The sequence below is a fragment of the Mchenga conophoros genome, linkage group LG18 (genome assembly GCF_057382185.1).
Source record: "Mchenga conophoros isolate Kocher_MC1m ecotype Shallow Benthic linkage group LG18, M_conophoros_male_GT1.1, whole genome shotgun sequence".
NCBI lineage: Eukaryota > Metazoa > Chordata > Actinopteri > Cichliformes > Cichlidae > Mchenga > Mchenga conophoros.
Genome location: NC_140543.1, coordinates 3,877,892 through 3,905,409, shown reverse-complemented (window position 1 = coordinate 3,905,409; position 27,518 = coordinate 3,877,892). Strand labels below are relative to the sequence as shown.

Here is a 27,518-nt window from a genome sequence, read left to right as displayed (position 1 = left end):
CTTGATAAATAATATTTTGTTTATTTCATTTTGTTCTGATTAAGTTTAAATTTGGACTGCGCCTGCAAAGCCTCCAAGCAATCCATCACAATTCGGACTGGACAAGTGGTTAAGAGGATGGATGGATGGATGGATGGATGGATGGATGGATGGATGGATGGATGGATGAACGGACAGACGGACGGATGGATGATGGATGGATGGATAGACGGATGATGGATGAATGGATGGATGGATGGATGGATGGACGGACGGGCGGATGATGGATGAATGGATGGATGGATGGATGGACGAACAGATGGACGGACAGACGGACGGATGATGAATGGATGGACAGACGGGCGGATGATGGATGAATGGATGGATGGATGGATGGATGGACGGACGGGCGGATGATGGATGAATGGATGGATGGATGGATGGATGGACGAACAGATGGACGGACAGACGGACGGATGATGAATGGATGGACAGACGGGCGGATGATGAATGGATGGACAGACGGGCGGATGATGGATGAATGGATGGATGGATGGACGGACGGACGGATGATGGATGGATGGATGATGGATGGATGGACGAACAGATGGATGGACAGACGGGCGGATGATGGATGGATGGATGGATGGACAGACGGATGAACTGCCAGGCATGTATTTGAGTACCAGTAAAAGACTATTTTTGCAGTTATTTGAATGATGTATATGTAAAATCCTGAACTGAACCAAATATATAATGAATGGGCCCTTACTGTCAAAAATTTTGTTCATGTCAATTTAAATTTTATTTATATAGTGATAATCACAACAGCAGTTGCTTCAAGGCTCTTTGTATTATTGTATTGTCTTGACTTCATAATATAAAGAAAGTAGAGAATAATAATAATGGATAGGATTTATATAGTGCTTTTCAAGGCAACCAAAGCGCTTTACAATGCCACTAAACCAGACACTAAACCAAGGCACAATGTACATTTCAATTCCTTTAATTTTAAATATGTTTATATTGTCTATCCTGTAAAATAGTCAGATATCTATTCATATTAATGTACAGAATTCACCTGCTTGCTGATACTAATGCACATTCACCCAGTGTATATACTATATGTGTATATGTGTATATATATATATATATATATATATATATATATATATATATATATATATATATATATATGATGCAACCACCAAGTACCTGCAGAGGGTCAGGCAAGTCCTGAGGAGTCAGCTGAATGGTAAGAACAAGATCCGGGCCATCAACACGTACGCCCTGCCCGTGATCAGGTACCCTGCTGGGGTAATAGGCTGGCCAAAGGAGGAGATAGAAGCCACTGACATAAAGACAAGAAAGCTCCTTACCATGCATGGAGGGTTTCACCCCAAGTCCAGCACCCTGAGGCTGTACGCTAAGCGGAAGGAAGGGGGCCGGGGACTGGTGAGTGTCAGCACCACAGTCCAGGATGAGACAACGAACATCCAAGAATACATTGGGAAGATGGCCCCAACTGACCGAGTGCTCAGTGAATACCTCAGGCAGCAGAAACCCAAGAAAGAGGAGGGAGACGAGGAACCATCATGGAAGGACAGGCCCCTGCACGGTATGTACCACCGGCAGATAGAGGAGGTGGCTGATATCCAGAAATCCTACCAGTGGCTGGACAAAGCTGGACTGAAAGACAGCACAGAGGCACTAATCATGGCAGCACAAGAACAAGCTCTGAGCACAAGATCCATAGAGGCTGGGGTCTATCACACCAGGCAAGACCCCAGGTGCAGGCTGTGTAAAGATGCCCCAGAGACAATCCAGCACATAACAGCAGGGTGCAAGATGCTAGCAGGCAAGGCATACAAGGAACGCCATAACCAAGTGGCCGGCATAGTGTACAGGAACATCTGTGCCGAGTATAACCTGGAAGTCCCGAGGTCAAAATGGGAGATGCCCCCAAGGGTGGTGGAGAATGACCGAGCTAAGATCCTGTGGGACTTCCAGATACAGACGGACAAAATGGTGGTGGCTAACCAACCGGACATAGTGGTGGTAGACAAACAGAAGAAGACGGCCGTAGTGATCGATGTAGCGGTTCCGAATGACAGCAATATCAGGAAGAAGGAACACGAGAAGCTGGAGAAATACCAAGGGCTCAGAGAAGAGCTCGAGAGGATGTGGAGGGTGAAGGTAACGGTGGTCCCCGTGGTAATCGGAGCACTAGGTGCGGTGACTCCCAAGATAGGCGAGTGGCTCCAGCAGATCCCGGGAACAACATCGGAGATCTCTGTCCAGAAGAGCGCAGTCCTGGGAACAGCTAAGATACTGCGCAGGACCCTCAAGCTCCCAGGCCTCTGGTAGAGGACCCGAGCTTGAAGGATAAACCGCCCGCAGGGGCGTGCTGGATGTTTTATATATATATATATATATATAATGTTCTTCCTCTACACCCCCCCCCCCCCCCCCAATTTTTGCACATGTCGAGGAGCGTGTCAGGCTACATTTCACTGTGTGTTATACTTGTATAACTATGCATGTGACAAATAATAAAGAACCTATTCATTCACTCTCACATTCACACACTGGTGGAGGCAGCTACAGTTGTAGCCACAGCTGCCCTGGGGCAGACTGACAGAAGCGAGGCTGCCATATCGCACCATCGGCCCCTTTGGCCAACACCAGTAGGGTAAGGTGTCTTGCCCAAGGACACAACGACCAGGACAGAAAGCCCAGGGATCGAACCGGCAACCTTCCGGTTACAGATGCGCTTCCCAACCCCCTGAGCCACGGTCGCCCCAGAAAGCCTCAAGAATCAAATTGCTTTGTCAACTGTGGGAAAGAAAAACTCTCTTTTAAAAGAAAGAAACCTCCAGCATAATCATGTGAAGACATCTGCTACAACCGATTGGGGTGATGGGAGGAAAACAGGACGGAGACATGCTGTGGAAAGCCTTTAAATCAATACCACTGGAAAAAGTGTTTTCTTAGGTAGGTGCATAATATATTTGAGTATAAAGAAAATTTTCTAACACAAGGCTTAAAATGTGTGGATTCCTGGGCATCGCCCTGATCCCAGCTCTGGACTGTTTTCTTGCGTGCGGGATGCAGAATCCTTGAATGTGGAGCAGATATTCACACAGCTCCAGCTTATCTGACAGATCAGAGGGAGGCTGGGGACTGAGAGAGACTGCAGAAGTGTTGTCATCTCACGTACATACTCACTCCATGCCTCCTCCTCCTCCTGCAACACTACCTGCACTTCATATACTTCATATATCTACAGCTCAGGCAGCTCAGAGCTAAAATCAGTCAACATGCATTGGCGTGAGTTTTTATGCAGGTATGGTCGTGACTAAAACACTCCTATTTGATTTTTCCCTGAGACCATGTGCTGGGCTAATTCTGCCCTGCCGCTGGTGTGTTTAAAGAGTTTTTACCAAATGATTTTGAAGCGCAGGACCTTGTAGAGCTGTGCCGTGATTGGCTGATTACACTGACTCCTGCTGAGTCAAAGTTTTCCACATCAACTGCAGCCAAAGTGCAATTAGATTTAAGTAAAGTGGACAAACCAAATCAAATTTCAGGAAAGCTTTTAATAAACATCTTGGCTCACAGATGAATGAACATACAGGAAAAGTTGACTTTGATGCACTCTCTGGAGACGTGAAGCCACTCTGTTATGAATAATTCATTCAGTGTTGCAGTCGCAGTTTGTGACAATATGAAAAATCAGAAAAATAAATACTAATTCTCTCTTTCAAAACCTCGCACAGTCACATCAGTCCAAGGCCAAGCTGACAGAGTGGCATTAAGCCTATAAATACATACATGATACATTAATTTCAATCACATTCCACTTAAGCACACTCTGTCTTCCTCCATCAGAACCTCTATCCGGTTGTTCAGTCTGACGTCACTAGCCGTGTCTGGGTCTAAACTCCGTTGCAGGTCCATATATCAAACGATCACTGTGGCATTACTGAGAGTTGAAAAACTGTCTAAAGTCTTTCATCTTTAATAAAATGATCAGCGTTCTGCTCTACCAGGTGTAACAATTGAGTTTAACATCCAGGCATCCATGAAAACGGAATTTATGACATTTAACGGAGTTAGAAGTTAGCAGGGAGTTAGCTCGCTAGCTTCTATCTAAATACAATATAGCATGTCCTGACTGCGGGGTTTTGGAAACAAATTCAAACGTACAGCTCTGTTATCACTTCCAGCATAAATGAAGACAGAAAACTAAACAGCAGTGACGTTTGTAGGGCTACTGAAGTTTGGCTAGCTGGTATATAATGATGTGCTACGTGACCGCTAGCGACACAGCTATGCTAGCATAATATAAACAAGCTAACTTTTTTTCCACTCGATAAAAGTTAACGTGAGTGTTCTCGGTGGTCAGGAACAAATGTAATCGCATGGCAGGATGCTGTAAAAGGACCAAACTTCAGCCAGGAGAACAACTGAGATAATCCATCCATAATACCAGGTTAGTCATTCATATACTGCTGCATGGGCTGGGCTGTAGTTACATCCTAAGGTTTTAAAAACTGAGCTTAAATAAACGATTAGTGGTAATAAAAGCCGAGGGAGGTCAACAGTGATCACTGACTGTTTTAGGAGCTTTTTGAGATCAAATAGAAGAAAATACATAACATTAAACATGTTAACAACACAAAAGCCATATTAAACGCAGACTACTTTAGACCCGGAAGTAGGATTCGTCGCGTCATCACTGAACAACCGGATTCAGAAAGCCTCAGATCAAACTCATCCTGACAGCCAGCGCACCTCACAGACCTGGTGAGGAGCAGATAAAGCATAAAATCAATGAATCAGGAAATAAAACAGGAACAAGAAAGAGAAGAACACCATGAACACCTGAGCAGACCACTCCTCCAGGAACAGACACCAGTGACCACACAGGAAGTGACTGGGAGCAAAGCAGAAACCAGACACCAGAAAGAGTCAGTGGCATCAGGTTCAATCACTGAAATGAGTACCAATGAAAACGATTGGATACACTGACTGGATATTAGTGAGTGCTTAATAGAGTACATTAAAGAATTACCTTGGCAACCAGAGGCTGGAATATCTGCTTGTGACCGACCCATCAGGTACAAAATGTTTGACAGCAGGTGATTCCTGTAAACACAGTCTGACTCACTGCATTATGTATTGAACCGTGAATTGTCTTGAGAAATGAAATCAATATTGAAATATTGATAAAAGTTTTACTCTATTCGCCTCCACTGTGTATATGTGTCGAGTTAAAACATGAATATGAGTACTAGTACTAACTATAAAGGAAACGTTGAAGTCTAGTCTAAACTCTGGAGACCATGTCTGTCCCGTGAACCCTAACTGGTACCCGGTTCCCTAACTGGGACCTGACATTTAAGACTCTGGGAACTCTGTAAGGTCTCTCAGATATGATGGGGCCTCATCATTTAGAACTAAACACAGTCAGCTGTAAGGTATAAAAAGAAAAGACAAACTTGTTTGGACACGTTCTTCGACTAGAGCAGCTCTTTATTGCTGAAATCCCTCTGTGAAGAACTAGAGAAGCTTGCACACCAAACAGATACTTTCTACAGAGATGAAAAGAAAAATCAATTCCCCCACAAACATTCCCTCATTTTACATCATCACCAAACCTCTGCCGTGTCTTTGCTCACCAGGATGCAACTTTGGAAGCCTGAGCTGCATGAAATAATGTCCCCAGTAATCCTTGCACTAGTCTGAAAAAAAAAATGCATTACCTAATAGTAAAGGAAGTCTCGAAACAAGTTTATAAGCCGTGAAAACACACAGAAATCACCCTCACATGTTCCAGGCGATAAACACGTTTAATCCTGTGAACCGGAGAGGAGAACTCGCTGAGATGTCCGGATGTCACAGAGTCACGGAGGCCTCGGCCGGCTCTGGAAGTGATCATATTTGAGGGCGGCGCAGCGGTTTGAGCCTGCTTCAAATAACCAAGTTTGCTGGCATCACATCTGAAAGGCCGCCTGAGGGGATGAGTCATCCAGAGATGGCTTTTTTTCCTTCATCCTCCTCCCTCGCTTCTCATTCCTTGTAATCTGCTGCGCTGGGCTCGTCGTCGTCATTGCTCGGCTTTGTGTTCAGTCGTGTTGGCCAATCAGAAAGGGCCGATCGATAATCAAACACTGTTTTTACGCTGATTGCCACCTTGAACTGAAGACAGTCGCGGTGCTGATGTTCGAGAAGCTGAGATGGAAATTGGTAATTGTGATTGTGATGTCTGCCACAGCCATTGGGATCGTTTACATCATCTCTTCACACTGAAGCACAGCTGTAGAGCAATTTGTCTTAATTTGTTTCTCTTCTCAGATTGATTCTTCTTTTGTTTCCTTTGATTGGATATCTCAAACATCCTCATTTGATCGTTCAGACGATGGTTACTGTTTGAGCCGAGGAAGAAATCACTTCTTCCTGTTGCAGTTTATTTCTTGAAAAAACGAGACATGAAAGTGTCTTTTTTCTTCTTTTTGGACGGGAACGTCTCAGATCAGACATGCTCGGCCTTGTGAAACAGGTTTCGGTGAGAAAAAAAGAACCCATCTATGCACCTGGCTGAAATGTTTATTTCCTGGTTTCTCATTGAACCGTGAAAAGCAAAAAGCTGTTTTTGATTAACTCCGATTTCGACTGTGCGTGGCAGAGCGGTAAAAAGAGAGCACATCCTGTACTGCGTTTAGATCAGGCGCACGGCAGCAGAATCACTGAAAGAAAACAGTTCAGCGTCTGTCTGCACATCACATTATAGAGCGAGAAACTCTGCATCATAGCAGGAAATGAAGCATACGGAAACATGCATCTATCGTTCATTTTTCTCTCCCCCTTATCAAATATCTAGGAGATATAACTTTAGGGTTATCTCTAAATCTAAGGTTAAACCTTAGATTTGACTGATGCATTTCCAGGATTATTTAAATCTCTTTATACTCCTGTGCTTTTCTTGCGTACACACAGGATGCAATCAAACATAACACTGTTTAAACATCAGAGAGCATCATTCAGTCAGGCGTGCTGCTGTTACCTCATATTTCAAATTCATTTACTTTAAGGCACAGCAGGCTGTTGGCCTTTGAGAGAGTCAGTAAATATCTGAAAATATCTGAAAATGAGACGTGAGCGCGGCTGCTCCGCTGATGATGCCCGGCACACGACGTCTCACTGCAGGTCTGCAGTTTAGCAAGTTGAAATAAGATGTTTCAGATTTCACCTCTGTAAGACATTCTGATGCAGATGATCAGGATGCAGGCAGGTCTTTAGAACAGCTTTGGACAGCTTTTCATTTTTCTTCGGTTTTACTGGAGATGTTGTTTAAAATGTTTAGTGGAGGGAGACGTTTTATTCCCGCCATGAATGAAAATCTATTTTTAGCACTGGCAAGAACAACCAGAAAGAACTGGAGTGTTTTCATTCCCAGGTACTTCCCCTCATAATTCCTAATCCTGAATTATGTTGTAAATAATGATTAGCAACTAATGAACTAACTGGCAGAGACATTGTTAGAGCTTAATTATCGACTGTGCAGGGCTTATTCCTGACTGAATATTGAAGCTTTGCTGACTGTTTGCGCGCTCATTAGTGACTCACTGCACTGCTTATTATTATTATTTTAATGATCTACTGATCTACAACATAGACACGCATACTTTGAAGCAGTACGTATAGATGGTTTGGTCACACAGAGGGAAGATGTACAATGATATGATGAATTTAAAAAAAAAAACATTTTATTTTATTTCCTTTAAACAATAATTAGACATAACTAGACTAATTAGACACAGACAGTGTTGGGAAGGTTACTTTTAAAATGTATTCCATTACAGAATACAGAATACATGCCCCAAAATGTATTCTGTAACGTATTCCGTTACGTTACTCAATGAGAGTAACGTATTCTGAATACTTTGGATTACTTAATATATTATCATGCTGTTTACAACTACATGGATGTACTATTGCTGTGACTTATTACTGTTACTGAAGGTCCGCGGCGCCGAACCGTAGTAAAGGGACCTCTGACTAATACGTCGGGTTCGTGTCGGCTTGTAGCTGAAAAATAGCTTTACTTTGTTGTGTGGGTCAATTTTGCTAGCAAGAGACAGAGAGAGGCGTTGAAAGGCTGCTCCAACGGAACTTATTGAAAACATGAACAAAGCGTACAGTCTTAATAGCTTACTTACAGCTGGACTCGTCAGACACTCTTCTTGGCTGCAGTGGTTATTATTATATTTACATGCTTCCAGCTCCCGTTTCTGCTCGATGACAGCTCGTACTTTTCCTTTCTCTCCCTCCCTCCCTCGCTCACAGACACATAACGGGTATGGCGGTCCATTCTCCCAGCAGCACGGACTACACTGCCCATGATGCTACATTCTTTAGAGCTATGCCTGTAGCATTCTGCCTATTAGCTTAGCACAACAACAACAAAAAGACGCTCTCTCACCCAGGAAACACACAGTCGCAGAGAGAGAGAGCGTCGCCCTGTAACCATGGCAACCGTAACGCTGCCACCTGGAACAACAGAACATGTCAAACAAAACCCAAACAGTCCTGACCCACCACAATATGAAACAGGAAAATACCGCCGTGTAATCCATTTATTTCAACAAAGTAACTGTATTCTGAATACCACCTTTTTTAAATGGTAACTGTAACAGAATACAGTTACTCATATTTTGTATTTTAAATACGTAACGGCGGTACATGTATTCCATTACTCCCCAACACTGGACACAGATAATTAAAAAAATAGATCCATCACATGTATTACAGACAAGACAAGCAAGTAAGAGTCGTTTGATTCTGGGTAAACTTTCTTTATTTCAATGTTTGAAATCCTCTGAAGATCATCCTGTTTGGCTGACATTCCTATTGATAAACCATTGCTTTCCTTTCAGGTTTGCACCTAAAAAATCCAGTGATGTGCTGAGATTTTACATCTTTTTATGAACATAAAATGAAAATGTTTCCCCAAACTTATCTGATCCAGAACCGAACAGCCAAACAGTCACTCCTGTGTGATTTATTAGCACCAAGCTGCAGCTGCTGTATAAGCTTGTAGATCAGCACCACCTTCCCCTCTGTTTCCCACGGGTCAGAATCAGAATCAGAATACTTTATTGATCCCTGGGGGAAATTATTTTTTGTTACAGTGCTCCATTTTAAACCAATATTAAGACAAGACAGACAATACGCTAACTAAGAATAGTACAATATATACATATATATACATACATACATACATAAGTCACTTATAAATAAATAGTTGGAAAAGAAACATGTGTAGCTGTAGCAGCAAACAGTGTGTTAAGTGGATGCGTTGTACACTGCTTTTTACAGCCAACACAAATTAACTGGACACCCGGCTCATCAGCTTTAATACCCATCGAAGCTATCGGCGTCCACGCTGCCTGAGGCACTGACTCCTTTGCTGCTGGACCAGTGTGCAATAATTTAATTCAGCACAACTCAGTTTGACTCACATCAAATTTAATCAGGTAGAAATCTGAAAGAGAATGTGATATTATTTTCAAGGAATTCAACTGGAACCAGAAACACAATGTTAGATGAATGTCTACATTTAATTAAAGCCACAATTGTGGTTTAACCTTGACCAACGAGCTTCTTGCTGCCTCGAAACAGCGACAGATGGAAGTCTGAATGTGAACACCTGTAAAGCCCACCATCCACCCCAACCTCCTCCTGCTCAGTGTGTTTAAATAAAGGATAACCAGCGGTTATCCTTTATTTAAACACAAATGTAGCTGTGAAAGAAAAGCTCTGTAGTGTATATAGTGTATTAGAAAAGCGCTATATAGAACCAGTCCATTTACCATTTATAACTGTCTAGGAAGAAAGTTGTATAATATGACTTTGATAAAAGCAGCAAGTCTTTCACTTTGGCATCACGATTTTTGCCATGTCTCTGGGCAGTTATTTTGAAATTGGGTACAATGAATCACCAGTAAAATCTAATTTATTTATTCATTTTTAAAAAATGCTGGTTTTACTTTTGATTTGGCCCCAAAATATGGTTTAAAAAGCTTTTTCCACCCAGAGCTGTACAACATTATCATTCATGGGTCTACTCAGAGAGGAAATGCATCTCTGCTCTTTTCATCAAAGCAACCGTTAACATAATAATTCATGTTATGGATGCAGTTAGCCAAGACAGCTATAAGCACACTGACCTACATCTCTGTTGCTGTAGCCACAGGGTGGAATATGACTGCCACCAGCTGACACTGACACTGTTCCAACATGAAAATCTGTGATTTTCTCAGTCTGTAATGTTGATTCTGACTATAAATGTTTCCGTGATGTCCTCGATGTCTCTCTGATTCAAAGCCAACATCAACGCAGTGTCAAAAATGACAGCTTGGACGTTTGTTTAAAGAGCGGTCGAGCATGAGGATTTGTTTATTCATCTGCTCTACCAGAGTAAACCTCCATTCTCTGAACTTTCACTCAGTTGTTGTGTCTGTTGGTCTGTTTGGTGTTTGAGCTGCAGGCGACGCAGAACAACACAGAGTGAAGCTGAATGAGTCTGATTTATCTATTCTGTTGATCTGCATTCACTAACATTCAAAATAGATGTTTTTTACAGAGACTATGAAAACTGGACGCAGCCTCTGGGTCTGGACGAAATGCCCCTCTGCCCACTAATCTTGTTAAACTTTCACTCCCCTCTCTTGGCTCATTGATATCACACACTCCTCTCTTATTTATCTCTGGTTCCTTTCCATCCTCTCTTAAAACTGCAATGATAACTCCAATACTGAAAAAGAATGGTTCAGACCCTACAAATTTAAATAATTTCAGGGCAATTTCAGCCAAAATTCTCTCGTAGCCAAAATTCTGGAAAAGATAGTGGCTGCACAGGTTCATGGACACCTCACTGGAAACAACTTGTACGAACAGTTTCAGTCTGTCTTTCATTCATTTCATAGAACAGAAACAGCTCTAATAAAAATCACAAATGATCTTCTGCTTGCAGCTGACTCTGGACTCATCGCCATCCTCATTCTCCTTGACCTTTGGCAGCTTTCGATGCTCCCACCACTCCCTTCTTCATAGATTAAAATCTATTGGCATCAACGATATAGCACTCGCCTGGTTTACCTCATATTTATCTGGCCGTTCACAGTTTGTTCAGTTACTCACTCACAGATCACGATCTATTCCAGTTAACTCTGGTGTACCCCAAGGCTCTGTCCTGGGTCCTTTACTTTTTATGATCTATCTCCTATCCCTAGGTAATATTTTCAAGAAATATAACATCCAATTTCACTGCTATACAGACGACACCCAGCTCTACTTATCTTCCACACCCACAGCTACTCTCCCACCCACATCCGTTTTTGATTGTTTAAGCAAAATCAAGGTTTGGTTTGCTCGTAACTTTCTGACTTCTTTCTCGTGGTCATTGTGAACAAAACATTTAGTCCATTTTGTAAACTTTGTCATTCTTAGTGTGATTTTCAGGCTAAGCTCACACTGGATAAAGTCAAACTTTACACTGTGTGTTCATGACTAATAAAGTTGGGTTTTTGTTTAGTTTTTCATCTTCTGGAATTACACTACTTTTAAGATTGGGCTTAAAGATTACACACGCTTCAACAGTGTGTTTCTCGTCTCTCACTCCTAACCAGTCATGGCAGGTAGCTGCCCCTTCCTGAGCCTGGCTCTGTGGAGGTTTGTTCCTGTTAAAAGGGAGTTTTTCCTTCCCACTGTTGCCAAAAGCTTCCTCACAGAGGCCATCTGATTGTTGGGGTTTCTCTTTAATACTGTAGAGTCTGTACCTTACAATATTACATACCTTGAAGCGTTGTGATTTGGCACTATATAAATAAAACTGAACTGAATTAAATATGAAATACACCTGTACATGTAGATGAAGCCAAAATGTCACATCACAGTGAGATGAGGCTTAAAAAAATGACTACAGCAGTTTGTTTGGGAGAACTGATCATGATTCAATTAAGTTAATTGAAACCATTTACAGTCAAAGCAGAACAGGGTCCCAGAAGTGATAAGAGCTAGGACAGGACGTCCCAGAGCTAAGACGCTGGCGACGGTGAAGATGAAGGCTGAGTGAGCAGGATAGGGTGGAGATGAGAAGGAGGTGCTTACATTACATCACACAGAGCGGAGGCTGATTGGGTCGCAGACTGCGGAAAATGATTGCACCAGAGTAATGAAGTCAGTGTTGAGTTTGACAAGGTGAGAAACATGGGAGCGACGTAAAGGATAGACTAGCAGACTGATGGGTGATTACACATCCTCCTTATTGAACTTACACATACTCACACAGTGACCTTCACTTCCAACACAAAGCAACAGTCATCTTTTCATAAGACTTCCACACCTGGGAGTCTATGTTCAGCTATAGTTTGCTGCCACATCCAAAGATACATTCATCTCTACAATGTGAGTTAGATAGTGACCAAATCTAACCCAAAGATGAATCATCGGGCATTTTAAATATAACTGCTGATCATCAGGATCCAGAGCGCTCCTTAATCTCTTTAGGTTTGTTTTGCAGCTCATTTGTAAATCAAATACAACAGACTTCTTTTATCTTCTATTACATTTGAAGCTGTACTTCATGAAGGCATGTTTGCATAAGGACTGCTCTGTTTTATCTCCGGCCCGTCTCTTCTGTCAGCAGCAGCACCGTTTCTCGACCTCCCAGGCTGGATGCTGTCAGGTTGATGTATGGAGTCTCTGAGCGCTCACACGCTGTGTCACATGTCGTGCGTCTGGAGCGTCACCCAACCCTGACGACTCTGAAGCTACTTCCCGTCTGACCGGCACAGCTGACAAAACACGTCGACTTCCAGAATCCCGTCAGTCTCCTCGACTGTTGCTGACTCTCTCTCTGCAGCTTCCTGCCAAATCAGAGAAAACTTTGCTTCAAAATAAAAGAGCTGAGCTGACAAAGCGTCAGTAAAACCAACCTAGCGCATTTTTAGGATCACCGTAAACATTCTGACTTCAAGATGTTGGAAACCTTCCTCTGAGAAATGATTGCATCTGATTATTTCAGCATTGCTGCACGTTCATGCTGCCAGCCTCCTGTTCCACAGAGGTCTACTCTAGATCTGGTGTCTGGGGAGGCCGCTCAACTCGCCATCATGTTTGTGAAGCCATGTCAGATAAAGTGACGTGTGCTTTGTGACATTGACTGAGTTCCGATCGTTTTTTGGTTTTTTTTGTGTCCCGTTTGGATCTTTAGCCATCAGAATTGTTGTCTTAAGGCCAAGAAAGATGCCAAGCGGATTTATTTTACCAAGTGGATCATCATGGCCTTGCCATATTGGTCCATTTGATTGACCTTTATTATAATTATGAATTTATTTTATTTTCAGTTGCTACAAACGGGACAGACATGATTGGGGGATAGGACAGGGGGAAAGAATGAAAGAAAGAGAGGGAGAGAAAGAAAACCAGAGGGGAGAAGAGACGATGAGAAGGGGGGGGGGGGAAGAAAGAAAACCAAAGGGGAGAAGAGACGGTGAGAAAGCGGGGAAGAAAGAAAAACAAACAAACAAACAAAGAAAAAAAAAAAAAACATGGGTCACCTGTATGGAGAAAAAACACAGAAGAGAAAGCAAACAACAAAGAGCAACATAATAAAAAAAACGGCACCATCACAATAAACTAGCTAGCAGTAGATATCAGTAGATACTAAATAATAAACGATATTGTGCAGCACGCAAGATAGACAGCGCACAGTGTGCTTTGAGGCAGCAGCCAAGAAAGCTGTAGTCCGCGTCTGTGAATACCCGTGTGTACACCTGTGTGCATACCTGTGTGGATCAGCATGCTTGTATTCCAAAGGTTTCTCCATGTAACGATCTGCTAGGGAGTGTGGGGGGGCCACAGCCCTGTCCACCAGGGCGTGAAGCAGGTATGGAGGAGATCAAAACTCCAGACATCCAGAGGCCCCCAGAACACAAGAGACCAAGGAAGACCAACAGAGGGGCAGCCGCGCCACTGTCCCAGTAAGAGCTGAGGAGAGTCCCAGATGAGGGCTCGCCCAGCAGCCGCGGAGCAGAAGCCAGGGGGAGTTGCAGTGACGCGCCCGTGAGCTCCGCCGGCAGCCAGCCGTGCCTGAGTGACCGAGCCCCAGGCCAAGAGGCCGGGGGCACCCCACCTCCGAAGTGGCCCGAGCGAGCCCCAGGCTCCAGGCCCCGATAAGCGGCCGCCAAGGAGTGAGCCGGTGTGTACCCGGACGCCCACCCCCAGACACAAAGAACCACCAATGCACCGACACCTGAGGGAGTCCGCCACTGGCAGGGGAAGTGGTGGTAGGGGGAGATAGGCCTCCAAACCTTGGAGGGCCTGAGATGTCCCCAGAGAGGTGGTGTCTGATACCCAACCTGACATATAGACACAGACATACAGGCACACACAGACACAAACATCCATTCCCACCCTCATGCTCTCATATGCACTTACTCCACACTCAACCAATGTGGAGACAGACATAAAGAGACGCTGTACACACGATCACACTCCCCAAGCGTACTCTACGAACCGGGTCTAGGTACCCTTGCCCCTGGAGGGGGGAATTGCACCCAGACCCAGGTGGTGTTACCCTTTTCCCTGCGGTGGGGAGAGGCAGACCGATCGGTTTTCTATCGCCCATTTGCTGGGAGTAAGGGCGCCCTCCGTTTGCGAGGTGCGCCTGCTGCTTGCAGCACAGGGAGGAGAGGGCGGGGCGGCGGGGGATTCTCTGGCTGGTTGGAGCAGCATCTAATAACCAACTCACAAAATAAAACAAAATAAAAACAAACCAACAAACACAAAAACACCAGACATCATGATACAGACTTATAATTTGCACCGATGTTTTTTTAAAAAATTCTGTACAGGGAGTGCAGAATTATTAGGCAAGTTGTATTTTTGAGGAATAATTTTATTATTGAACAACAACCTGTCATGATCCTGGGTCCTTTCGACCCAGCATTTTGTGTTTTCTCTTCGTGAGTTTGGTTCTGTTCTTCCTCTGGTTAGTGTTTACTCTGTTCTGCCCGTGTGTTCCTGTATCTAGTCCGCATTTCTTAGTTTGTGTCCTTTCATGTGCAAGTTCCTGTTTTATTGTGTAGGTCTGCGTCTTATGTGAGTATTTTCAGTTTGCCTCCCTAGTCTCGTCATGTTAATCACTCCCGGCTGTGTTTCCCACCTGTGTGTAATCTCCCTGTGTTTTCTGAGTGTATTTAAGTTGTGTTTTCTGTCTAGTCGCTGGTTCGTCTGTGTTGTTTCCCCTCGGTCTCCCTGCGTCTCCCCGTATGTATTTCTCCGGACCTCCCTGCATCCTCATTCTGGTTTGTCTTATTAGTTTACCCAGTTTAGGTTTCCGGTTTCATGTTTTGTCGCCACCGCTGTTTGTACTTACCCACCCCTGTAAATAAACACTCGCCTGCACCAGAGCTGCTGCCTTTTGGGTCCTTTTCTACATTCCACACGGCTTGCCCCGGCAATCCGTGACACAACCATGTTCTCAATGAACCCAAAAAACTCATTAATATCAAAGCTGAATGTTTTTGGAAGTAGTTTTTAGTTTGTTTTTAGTTTTAGCTATTTTAGGGGGATATCTGTGTGTGCAGGTGACTATTACTGTGCATAATTATTAGGCAACTTAACTAAAAACAAATATATACCCATTTCAATTATTTATTTTTACCAGTGAAACCAATATAACATCTCCACATTCACAAATATACATTTCTGACATTCAAAAACAAAACAAAAACAAATCAGCGACCAATATAGCCACCTTTCTTTGCAAGGACACTCAAAAGCCTGCCATCCATGGATTCTGTCAGTGTTTTGATCTGTTCACCATCAACATTGCGTGCAGCAGCAACCACAGCCTCCCAGACACTGTTCAGAGAGGTGTACTGTTTTCCCTCCTTGTAAATCTCACATTTGATGATGGACCACAGGTTCTCAATGGGGTTCAGATCAGGTGAACAAGGAGGCCATGTCATTAGTTTTTCTTCTTTTATACCCTTTCTTGCCAGCCACGCTGTGGAGTACTTGGACGCGTGTGATGGAGCATTGTCCTGCATGAAAATCATGTTTTTCTTGAAGGATGCAGACTTCTTCCTGTACCACTGCTTGAAGAAGGTGTCTTCCAGAAACTGGCAGTAGGACTGGGAGTTGAGCTTGACTCCATCCTCAACCCGAAAAGGCCCCACAAGCTCATCTTTGATGATACCAGCCCAAACCAGTACTCCACCTCCACCTTGCTGGCGTCTGAGTGGGACTGGAGCTCTCTGCCCTTTACCAATCCAGCCACGGGCCCATCCATCTGGCCCATCAAGACTCACTCTCATTTCATCAGTCCATAAAACCTTAGAAAAACCAGTCTTGAGATATTTCTTGGCCCAGTCTTGACGTTTCAGCTTGTGTGTCTTGTTCAGTGGTGGTCATCTTTCAGCCTTTCTTACCTTGGCCATGTCTCTGAGTATTGCACACCTTGTGCTTTTGGGCACTCCAGTGATGTTGCAGCTCTGAAATATGGCCAAACTGGTGGCATCTTGGCAGCTGCACGCTTGACTTTTCTCAGTTCATGGGCAGTTATTTTGCGCCTTGGTTTTTCCACACGCTTCTTGCGACCCTGTTGACTATTTTGAATGAAACGCTTGATTGTTCGATGATCACGCTTCAGAAGCTTTGCAATTTTGAGACTGCTGCATCCCTCTGCAAGATATCTCACTATTTTTGACTTTTCTGAGCCTGTCAAGTCCTTCTTTTGACCCATTTTGCCAAAGGAAAGGAAGTTGCCTAATAATTATGCACACCTGATATATGGTGTTGCTGTCATTAGACCACACCCCTTCTCATTACAGAGATGCACATCACCTAGTATGCTTAATTGGTAGTAGGCTTTCGAGCCTATACAGCTTGGAGTAAGACAACATGCATGAAGAGGATGATGTGGACAAAATACTCATTTGCCTAATAATTCTGCACTCCCTGTACGTTCAAAGTGAGCGCGAGAGCCCTCGGTGCGCCTGCTCGCTGCTGAAGTCAAAGTAAACTTTATTGTCATCTCCGCTACATACAGTCCAGTAGAGAGACGAGACAACGAGGCTCCAGTTACAGCAGTGCAAGTAAACAAACAATAATTATAAGAAGAGTAAGAAAATAAATATACACTTGGGGTAAAGGGATCAATTACAATTTAACATTTATAATTTAGAGTTTGATGATTTAAAGTCTCACACACAACCCGTCGAAAGGGGCGGTGGGCCCTGCTGCTTCCAAATAGAGCGCATTTCATTCATAATGTTGTAAATCCAAGCCCATCATGTATTCATGATTTGAATCCTGGGTTAGAAAAAATAGAACAGAAGAGGAGGAGAAACAAGCAAAAGATACAGGTAAGCAGGTCATCCTGAAACAATCAGAATACTTTATTAATCCCTAAGGAAATTATGTGGGTTACAGTTGCTCCAAGAAGAAATGGTAAAAAATAGTAACAGTAACAGACTAAACTCCAAACAATACATTATGTTACAGATTTTAATACTAATTAGTCGTTGTCAATTGTTGATTTGTCCTGTTCTCATTGTATGACGAATTATGATGGCTGTTTGGTAGCTGTTTGTATACTATGCATACTCTCTCTCTTCATATGTGTGTGCGTGTTTCTCTGGCGAAATTCAGTATGGTTCTGACAGCAGTTTTATGTTAATGTACAATGTTTTGTGTGTGTGTGTGGGGGGGGGGGATGTGCACTGCTTGGCTGAATTACTATATGGAAGCTCCAGACCTTTGTGCCTGCCTGCTCTGCATCCAACCCTCCAACCTGACTGTCTTCCAAATAGATTAAGTATAGAACATGGACATAGCTAGCGTAGCCTCACCTGATGGTTAGCGAGGTTGCACCTGAAGTTCGGAGCGTTAGCCCTTTTTTCTGTTCTGGCTCTGGCCGACAAACTGATGGGCACAAAGACTCAGCCAATCACAATGCAGACCCACCTGAATCATAGAGTTATCCTCCATTGTGAGCAGATTTGTAAAAATAAGCACTATGTTCTATTCAATAAGACTTGTTATTGCCAGTGGAAGCCAAACTCAAAGATTCATCTTCAAGCAGAGAAGTCGCCCCCTGCTGGTGGTTCCCCAGTAACCTCACTTTTCAAACTCTGAAGCTTGAGCCTGTTGTCCTCCTGCCTGCTGTCATCCTGCAAAACTCTAACCTGCAGATGATTAAAATGAAAACTCGGGTCAGACTTTCTTGACTAAATATGCTAATAATTCTGGAATAATTCTCCCCTCTTCCCATTAAATGTAGTTATGGCAAAAAACAGAAGTGGAGCCAAACAGTCGATTCAGAGTCCTGTGCTGGAGCAGAGCTAGAGTTCATGTGGCTTTCTGCTGCTTTCTCGGCCTCTACTGTAGCTTTCCACATATGGACAGAGGAGGGTAGAGAGTTTGCTCTATTGAGCCATGCACAGACTCCAAATATTGCAAATGGAAAAAAAACAGTTGTGTTCAGTACAAAATATTATCTGGAAAATGCATTTTGGTTTTTCCATGTAGCCTTTTAGAAAAAGTGCTCTAGCTCACAATAACTGCAGAACAGGCAAAGCTAATCACATCGATTTTATTTTATAATATATTTAAAACACGTTTACACATATTTTCAATAATCTTGGTTATTTACAGTTATTTATTATAAAGTTTATACAGTCATGGTAACGTAACCCTTCGTACATGTGTGTGAGCACCAGTCTGTAGCCTCAAGTGTTTGAGATCAAATAAAATGTGTGTCTACGTAGTTTTATCCAGCTGTGTTTGCCTCCGTGTGTGTGTGTGTGTGTGTGTGTGTGTGTGTGTGTGTGTGTGTGTGTGTGTGTGTGTGTGTGTGTGAGAGAGAGAGAGAGAGAGAGAGAGAGAGAGACTGAGAGCGAGTTAATGAGCAGCTATTTTCGCCCCTTTCCAGGACAGGATGTCGTATTTGCTGCCACTTCACGGTGGCGGGTGACACACATCAAATCAACACACACAGAAATGGACCATTAATGAGCCTTCCAAAATTCAGGCAGCACTTCTGATGTGTCGCTGGGCGTGTGTGTGTGTGTGTGTGTGTGTGTGTGTGTGGAGGGGGGAAAGCTTCAGTGTAAAAGCCTCCGGGAACAGCAAACCTTCTTTGAACACCAACAGCCTTTTACAAAAGCAAACAGGATTTAGTGCAAATGAAAAGCTGCTGTGTGATTTCACTCGATGTTCTGAGCTCGTTTTAGTATCTTTACTCACATCGACCTCGAGTGGCAGCTGCAGGCGAGGAAAATGCTTAACAACATACCGTACAGTCAGCTGTTCAGAAATAAACTCATCCAAACACCTGTACTGTCTGCTCTAATGCTGAAAGCTGAAATCTGCACCATCAAAGATATTCATCTCGACTGGTCAGGTATGTGTTTTTGTTTACTGTGTCATTCTTACTAAGTACAATGGCTGTATCTATAAATGAAACTTCCCTTTAAGCTAAAAACCAATTAAAATAATTAATCCCAAGGTATAACTGATAGGGTCAGTCAGCTGTTATCGCCATGGTTGCTGTTTCTAAGAGTTATCACTTAGAAACAGCAATAAAACTACATATAAGGGCGGCTGCAGGAGTGTTACCGCCATAATTCACACAGGAGTGCAGTCTCAGGTTGTTCTCACTCCCTCACTTCGAGTTTTGTCAAATTTTCTGCCGCCAAGAATGAGGTTCAGATTCTAAAGCCTAAACCCAACTGAGTACCTCTCCCATCTCACCCTAAACAGTTTTCAGTGCATGAACTCTACCGGTTTGTTTGGATAGACCAAGTAGATTTGGCCCTGGACAAGCGGGAAAAGATGGATGGATGGACATGTACCAGGTTCATCAGCACTAGAGCTGGTATGGATGTGATCTGATGCTTTGCTTTGGGAGCAAACTACTTCAGAGTGCACTCTGCTTGAACCAAGTCATGCTGACGGCGCTGTACTGTACTGTGTGTTTGTTTTTGGAAACTGAAGGAAATTGCCTTCCCGGGTTTCCTCCGTGGCGTGAGCGATAAGCAGAGTTCTGTCCTTTCCTTCTAAGATTCCTAATTATTTAAAGTAACACTCAGGTATGCCGTTCAGCTGGGTTAGTTACAGCGCCGGGAGCAGCTTGGGAGAACAAGGAAACACAGACTGCTTCAGGTTGCCTTCCCAAATCGACTCAAAGGTTTATTTGATACACAGCAGTTTATATAGATGAAAAAAAGGTTCGTGTGTCAGCTTTCCCAGTTCAAACCGGTACAGACCAAATAAGGAAACGTCTTCCTGCCTTCTGAGCAAAGTATCCCTTGTATAGTTTATCAGTTCAGCTACAATTTATGATCATCCCAGCAAAATACACTCCTAGACATAGAATACAGAGTTCTTTCATCAGTGAATTCTGAAACGAACCACCTAGCCTTTAACGAGCCTTTTCCAGGAGATAAAGAAAAAGGGAGGATGGGAGTAAGGAAGTGGTCTCATCTCTGTGGTGTTTTCGACCTTGGGGTACCAGCTTGTGAGTCCTACACATTAATTCTTGGGTCACAGAGAAAGAGAAAAACAACTAGTAGATGGGCCTTATTGAGCAACTCTTTTCTGTATAAAACAATCTTCTGTAAATGCTAACCGTGGTACTAAAATACCTAACAGTTCCCCTCTTTTATTATTTTTTAAAAATAATAACTCAAATAGAAAGGAAAAATCACAAATGTAATAACATAATATAAAAAGCAAATCATAAAATGTAATAGTTCACAACCTAATGTTCAATATACACATCAGGAACATCATTGGTAACATCTGACACATAATCTGGGTCAATTTGTGCCAATTGCAAATACATTGAAGTAGCTGTACTAGTAGCTATACGGGTTATCATTGAACGTACACAGGGTACCACACAACAGACAATAATCATCAAAAACATGCTGCAACGGTTACAAAGGCTACAATTAGTTCCTTCCATCTTCCAAACGTGTCCTGTAGCCACTTATCTAGCCACTGACCGTGACCTGCATTGGCAATTAGTTCTATCTGCAATGCTTCAAGTTTATTCATAGCTTGTGTGAATGAACCGTTAGGGGCGGTGTTATTGGGAATGAAAGTACAGCATACATCAACGGTTACTAGACCACAGGTACCGGTCCAATCAACAGGTAAAGCTAATCTAAGAGTATTATTGCACATCCAATAAGCATGTGGGATTGGTCTGGTCAGGCGCGTGACCATGTGTGATTTAACTAACTCCCCCCAGTCAGTATCATTTAAGACACCCTCTGGGGGAACAATGATCGATTCTCTGCTCGAACTTGAACTGTGTGTGTGTTCCTCCAGATATGATACAACTTCAGCCATAGAGACAGCTAGCCATGTCTCATTACAGCGTGCACCTGGGGAGTCAGAGAAGAATGTATAGTTATCCTTTGTATAATCTATGTGTGTGTCTGGGCCAGTTAACTTTAGTCTGCGCAGACATATCATACTAGTATTAAAATGGAGAGGGATCTGTCCTAAGGGCAGTGAGGGTTTTAACCTATTCTTAGGGCGTTTCATTGGGGCGCAGGTCCCTGCGGTGTCATTAGATAACTTCAATAATTCGCCTAATGGAGTCTCAGGGTTAGTTGGTGTGTGTGTGTGTCTAAGTAAGCAGTCGAGAGGGCTCAGAGTCAACTGTAAAGCGTCTTTAAGGAGAGCATTATCTCCACCGATTTTCTCTAGTCCCTCAGTGAGGGGGAAACCGGATATGGGGTATCCTACTATTACCTGTTCTGGATTAGCCTTTGAACAGACATAACAGTTACTGTTTCCTAAATCACGAGCGGCTGTTCTGGCATTTTCAAACCAGGCGTTAGCTCCTGTTCTAGAGGGCGCATAAGATGGTTTATTAGTGGCGTCTATGTTGCTATTTACTGATTTTAGGGAGCGTGAGGAGTGCATTAAGTAGGTGTCTTGCAAAATGGAGCATGAGGTATAGTCAGCAAAATATGACCTGCAGAAATGTGAACATGGTTGCAGTTTACAATACAAAATAGCAAAGAGAAATCCTAAGGTTAATGCGATAGATATGATAAATAACCTAAATATATAAGAAAGTATATAAGAAAAACAGTTCTTCAGTCGTCTCCTGGCCTGGTCCCAGGTTCGAGAGACATTGAATAAGCGTCGTATGATGACAATGGGCATTTCATTTTCTCCATGATCAGGATGGAGTGAGTCTGGCTTTATCAGGTTAGACATCATGTGGTACTTTTGGCTTTCTGTTCCTGCTGGATGTTTGAGTACCTTGTTGTTGTTCTTTCAGGCGTTGTGTGTTAATCAGTGATTGTGTGTGTGTACATTGGATCCGGGCGCTGGCTCGCCTGAGATGTCATCTACCCGTGTGTGTTTATTTGCTCTAGTTCCGGGCGCTGGCTCGCCGGAGATGTCGTCTGCTTGATCCGACGCCTGAGATGGTCCGATTGGGCTGGTCTTAACCCTGCTGGCATGAATCCACTGAGGTTGTCCGTCTGTGAGGATGCTGGTTCTTCGTCACTGCCAGTACAGTCTGGGGCTGGAACACGCGCGGCCTCCCAGAGAGTCCTTGGTTTTAGTGGCTTCTCCAACATGCGTCTCCTTGTCTCCACTGGTGGAACTGTGGAGGGGAAAAGCTGAGAGAGACAAACTTTCTGATAGTTATTATTCAGTTTTTCTACCAGGTTGTGAACATCAGTGGACAATGCAATATACATCACCTTCTACTAGCGGTGCCCCTTTGGAAGCTGACCATGGTGTTGGAAATAATCTTATTTCAAATGGAAATAATTTGGTTACTGCAGATGGAGTCATTCTAATCTCACACAGGACTTGAGTAAGTAATTTGACCCAGGTCATTAAAGTTTTAGCACACTTTTGAATTACTTCTAATGTGAATGAAGATCCTCTATCACTGTTAATCTGGTGAGGTATTCCGAATCTGGGTATTATTTCATTGCTCAACTTTTGATAGACTACTTCTGCAGTTTCTTTTGAGGTTGGATAAGCTTCTACTCATTTACTAAATTGATCCACTATTACCAGTAAGTACTTGATGCTTCCTTGTGCTGGCATATGTGTGAAATCAATTTGTAATGTATGAAATGGAAAATCTGGTTGTGGTAAATGCTGATGTTTCGCTTTTGAGCTACCTACATTAGTTCGCGCACATGTTAGACAGGTTGCTAATATGCTTTTTACTGCATGTGATGTTTTCTCAATTACAAATCTTAATTTTATTGCCCCTATTACCCCTCTTTGTCCGACATGACTCACACAGTGAAAATGTCGGGCAAGGACTGGCATCAGGGAATATGGGAGGGCAATCAAACCCTTAAGATTTTTGTATAGGCCATCTCTGTCTTCTAAGGTACAGTCATTATTCTATGCAGAGGCTTGCTCTTGTATGAATTTTAAATCAACATTTGTGTCTAAATAGTCTGGGAGTGTAACAAGTGGCAGCTGTAGGGGCACAGATAATACTACCTGCGGAGGTGGGAGCTGTGATGCAGCTGCAGCCTTGGCTGTCACGTCTGCTAAGGCATTACCTGTTGCTTCGTCTGTGTCAGCTGTACTGTGTCCTTTCGTTTTTACAACTGCAACGGCCGATGGCAGCTGTATAGCCTGAAAAAGTCTTTGAACAAAATCACAATTTAGCAATTTATTTTCCATCAGCAGATCTAAATCCTCTTTGTCTCCACAATGTGCCAAAGTCATGCACAACGCCAAATGCATAGCGGCTGTCTGCGTAAATCGTCACATGCTTATCCAAATGTAGCTCACAGGCGCGTATTAAAGCCATGAGCTCTGCTTTTTGTGCTGAGTGAAATGGTAATGAGTGAGCCTCTAGTATGATGTCAGGCACTGTTACCACTGAATAGCCACAAAGAAATGAGTTGTCATTCGGCCTTGAACAGGACCCGTCCACATAAACCGTGGCTGAGTCTGAGATAGGTGTTTGCTCTAAATCTGGACATGGTGCTGTGGATTCCTGTATACGTGTCATGCAGTCATGAACGTCAAGCCTGTCTGAGCCATCCTGTCGGTCAGAAGAACACAGCATAGGATCAATAAATGTGCTGGCGAATCAGGTGTGCTGCTCGCTTTTATAGTGAGATTTGCATATGTTGTTTAGTTATGTTTGCTACAATGGTCGTGACCTGGTGATTGGTGTGTAGAATAGTGTCATGTGAGAGTGTGAGCTTCTCGCAGTCCCTTATCATGATAGAGCAAGCTGCTACTGCCCTCAGGCAGGCCGGCATTCCCTGAACAATTCAGGCAGCACCTTTGAGTGGCGGAGGAGGTCATCCACATGTGGATCAGGGTGCAGCCCTGGAGGAGTGGAGCACCATTGAGAAAGCAGCAGAGCTGTCTATCATGCCTTGGGGCAAACGAGTCCAAGTGTACTGCTTATTTCTATGTGTGAATGCAAATAACGGCTGTGTGTCTTCATGAGAAAAAGGAGCGGAGCATAAATCCACCACGGTAAAGTGTGTATGCAATGCATGTCAATATGCTGTGAACATCTGAAACGAGAGGTGGCAGAGGAATGTTGACTGCATTAATTTGCCTTAAGTCTTGTATGAAACGCCATACGCCAGGTTTGTTAGGCTTTGGCACAGGATTGACAGGAGTGTGGGCTTTATTGCTCCTGTAGTCAATAAATCTCCTATGATGACATCTAGAGCTGCGGCTTTTTCCGTGGAAATGGGATGCTGCTTGACATATACTGCTTGTTGTGTTTTAATAGGTGTACGTGATAAAGTGTACAGTCAATAAATCCTATATCATTCTCACTTCTTGACCACAATGTCATATTCTGGTATTCAGCTGGCAATGTAACTGCAGAAATAGTACAGTGGATAGGGTAGGTTAGATCTATGTGACGACATGGTGTAGTTATGTCATAAACTATGTCTGAGTTATGTGACAAAATCACTGTTTGACCTTCACTTGTGTGAGCAGTTATCATGTTGTTGAACAGTGTGAGAGAAACAAAAGTGTGGCTCCCAGTCATGGGATTACCTGTTAGTGGCGTCTGTACACGTTTTTTTTTTTTTGGCACAGTGTGTGACATAGAGTGCCGGACAAAAAGGATGTTGAGTTCATTCTCTGCTGAGGGTCCAGCTGACACAGAGGATGTTCCTTCTCCATCATGTCGGTACATAGGGCAGAGAAAACATAAGCTGTTATCAGTGTCAGCAAACATTTCACCCTTTATGTTAAATGAAATACACAAATTCATTTTTGCTCTGGGTGTCTGCGGCTGCTGGAAAACTGAGCTAAATTTGCACCTCTAGCTTGTCCAACAGTGCATAAAGCGTTTTATGAATACTAGGATAGATTCATCAGGCTTCTGTTTACACATAGTTACTGCATTTAAGTCAATTTTGTCTCTGGACATTGTTAGCAGGAATTTCTTTAGATTCTTAAAGAAATCGGCGACTTTGTCATTATTTACCCTCCTTTTGTCCATAGCGGTAACATTTGATGCATCACGTCGCGGCATTCTATCATATATTTTCTACAGGACTTTTTAAGCAGACTACTTTTCTTATCACAAATGATATTCAACATTTCTACTGACCTGTTTTCTGGCGATAATCGTTCGGGATAAGGCTCCGAAAAGAAATTAGAATGCATTGAACTTCTTAAGTTGTAAACAAAGTCAGTCACATAAGCACTCCCGCATGTTCTGGATACGTGATCATGGACGTCTTCACCGATTCGCGGACGTAGGTTACACGTAACCGGAAATGGGAGTTATACTGAGCCGTTATTTGAGACTTTATTTTGTATTTTATTAATTTTTGGTTTTACAGGTACTTTAGATTTTTTATCGGACCTGTCTGTGGTCTTTGAATAATTCTGACCCATGTTCAGTGATTTCCAGAGGGGTTTACACGCTAGGAGGATTTATGTTAGTATTTTCGCTGCGGCACAGCTGAGGTCACTTTAAATTTATTGCTAGCAATTTTTTGTTTGTGTGAGCAACTCTCACTTAGCGAGCAACTTCTCGCTTAACGAGCAACTTCTCGTAAAACAACAGGCAACTTCCTGTGTTCTTTCTGCTTTTAATTTACTGCTTTTAACCCTTGTATGGTAATCGGGTCTGTGAGACCCGTTTTCAGTTTTCTTTCGTTTTTTTTTTTTTTAACAAAATTAAATTTAATTATTTACTAGCTTTCTGTGAGTGAGCAACTTCTCACTTTTTGACGTACGTTTCAAGATAACAGGCAACTCCCTGTGTCACTCTTTGATGAGCAACTTCTCACTTAACGAGAAGTATTTAAGACAACAGGCAACTTCCTGTGTCCACCAACACCACACAAGGGTTAATTTACTTTATTCGGGGACTGAGGAAGTCAGTCAGTGTATCTCTCTGGATCACTAAGTGAAACTTCGTCAGCATATCCCGTTTTTTTATGGATCGATCACTGAGAGAGGTATAATATGGTCTCTATATAAATATGAAAGACACATATTTACCTTCTGTCAGGGATCCCACTTCTGACACCAAAATTGAAGGAAATTGCCTTCCCGGGTTTCCTCCGTGGCGTGAGCGATAAGCAGAGTTCTGTCCTTTCCTTCTAAGATTCCTAATTATTTAAAGTAACACTCAGGTATGCCGTTCAGCTGGGTTAGTTACAGCGCCGGGAGCAGCTTGGGAGAACAAGGAAACACAGACTGCTTCAGGTTGCCTTCCCAAATCGACTCAAAGGTTTATTTGATACACAGCAGTTTATATAGATGAAAAAAAGGTTCGTGTGTCAGCTTTCCCAGTTCAAACCGGTACAGACCAAATAAGGAAACGTCTTCCTGCCTTCTGAGCAAAGTATCCCTTGTATAGTTTATCAGTTCAGCTACAATTTATGATCATCCCAGCAAAATACACTCCTAGACATAGAATACAGAGTTCTTTCATCAGTGAATTCTGAAACGAACCACCTAGCCTTTAACGAGCCTTTTCCAGGAGATAAAGAAAAAGGGAGGATGGGAGTAAGGAAGTGGTCTCATCTCTGTGGTGTTTTCGACCTTGGGGTACCAGCTTGTGAGTCCTACACATTAATTCTTGGGTCACAGAGAAAGAGAAAAACAACTAGTAGATGGGCCTTATTGAGCAACTCTTTTCTGTATAAAACAATCTTCTGTAAATGCTAACCGTGGTACTAAAATACCTAACAGAAACCACGAAACATAAACCACCAGATGAAGCGATGAAGTGGAGGAATCCTGCACACTGCAAGAAGAGTCTCGTTCAGGTCTTAAAACATTCTTTCATTAAAAACAACAAATAAAATGGTCTCATTATCGCATGTGTTAAAATACAAACACTGAGAACTTGAATTACAAACACATAAAACAGACAAAGACTGATTTTAGGACTTGATACAGACACAAATGATTTGGCAAGATGGAGATTTTGCATTGATGTAATGACCGAATGT

General features: G+C 43.0%; 1 long non-coding RNA gene across 1 annotated transcript; it reads right to left on the bottom strand.

The window, feature by feature from the left end:
* Positions 1 to 22,443: 22,443 nt before the first annotated feature.
* On the bottom strand, positions 22,444 to 26,768 carry LOC146552914 (uncharacterized). The gene is made up of 2 exons (XR_014889551.1): positions 25,658 to 26,768; positions 22,444 to 22,706 (listed from the first exon to the last, which is right to left on the bottom strand). It is a non-coding gene; the product is annotated as an uncharacterized LOC146552914 (long non-coding RNA).
* Positions 26,769 to 27,518: the final 750 nt, after the last annotated feature.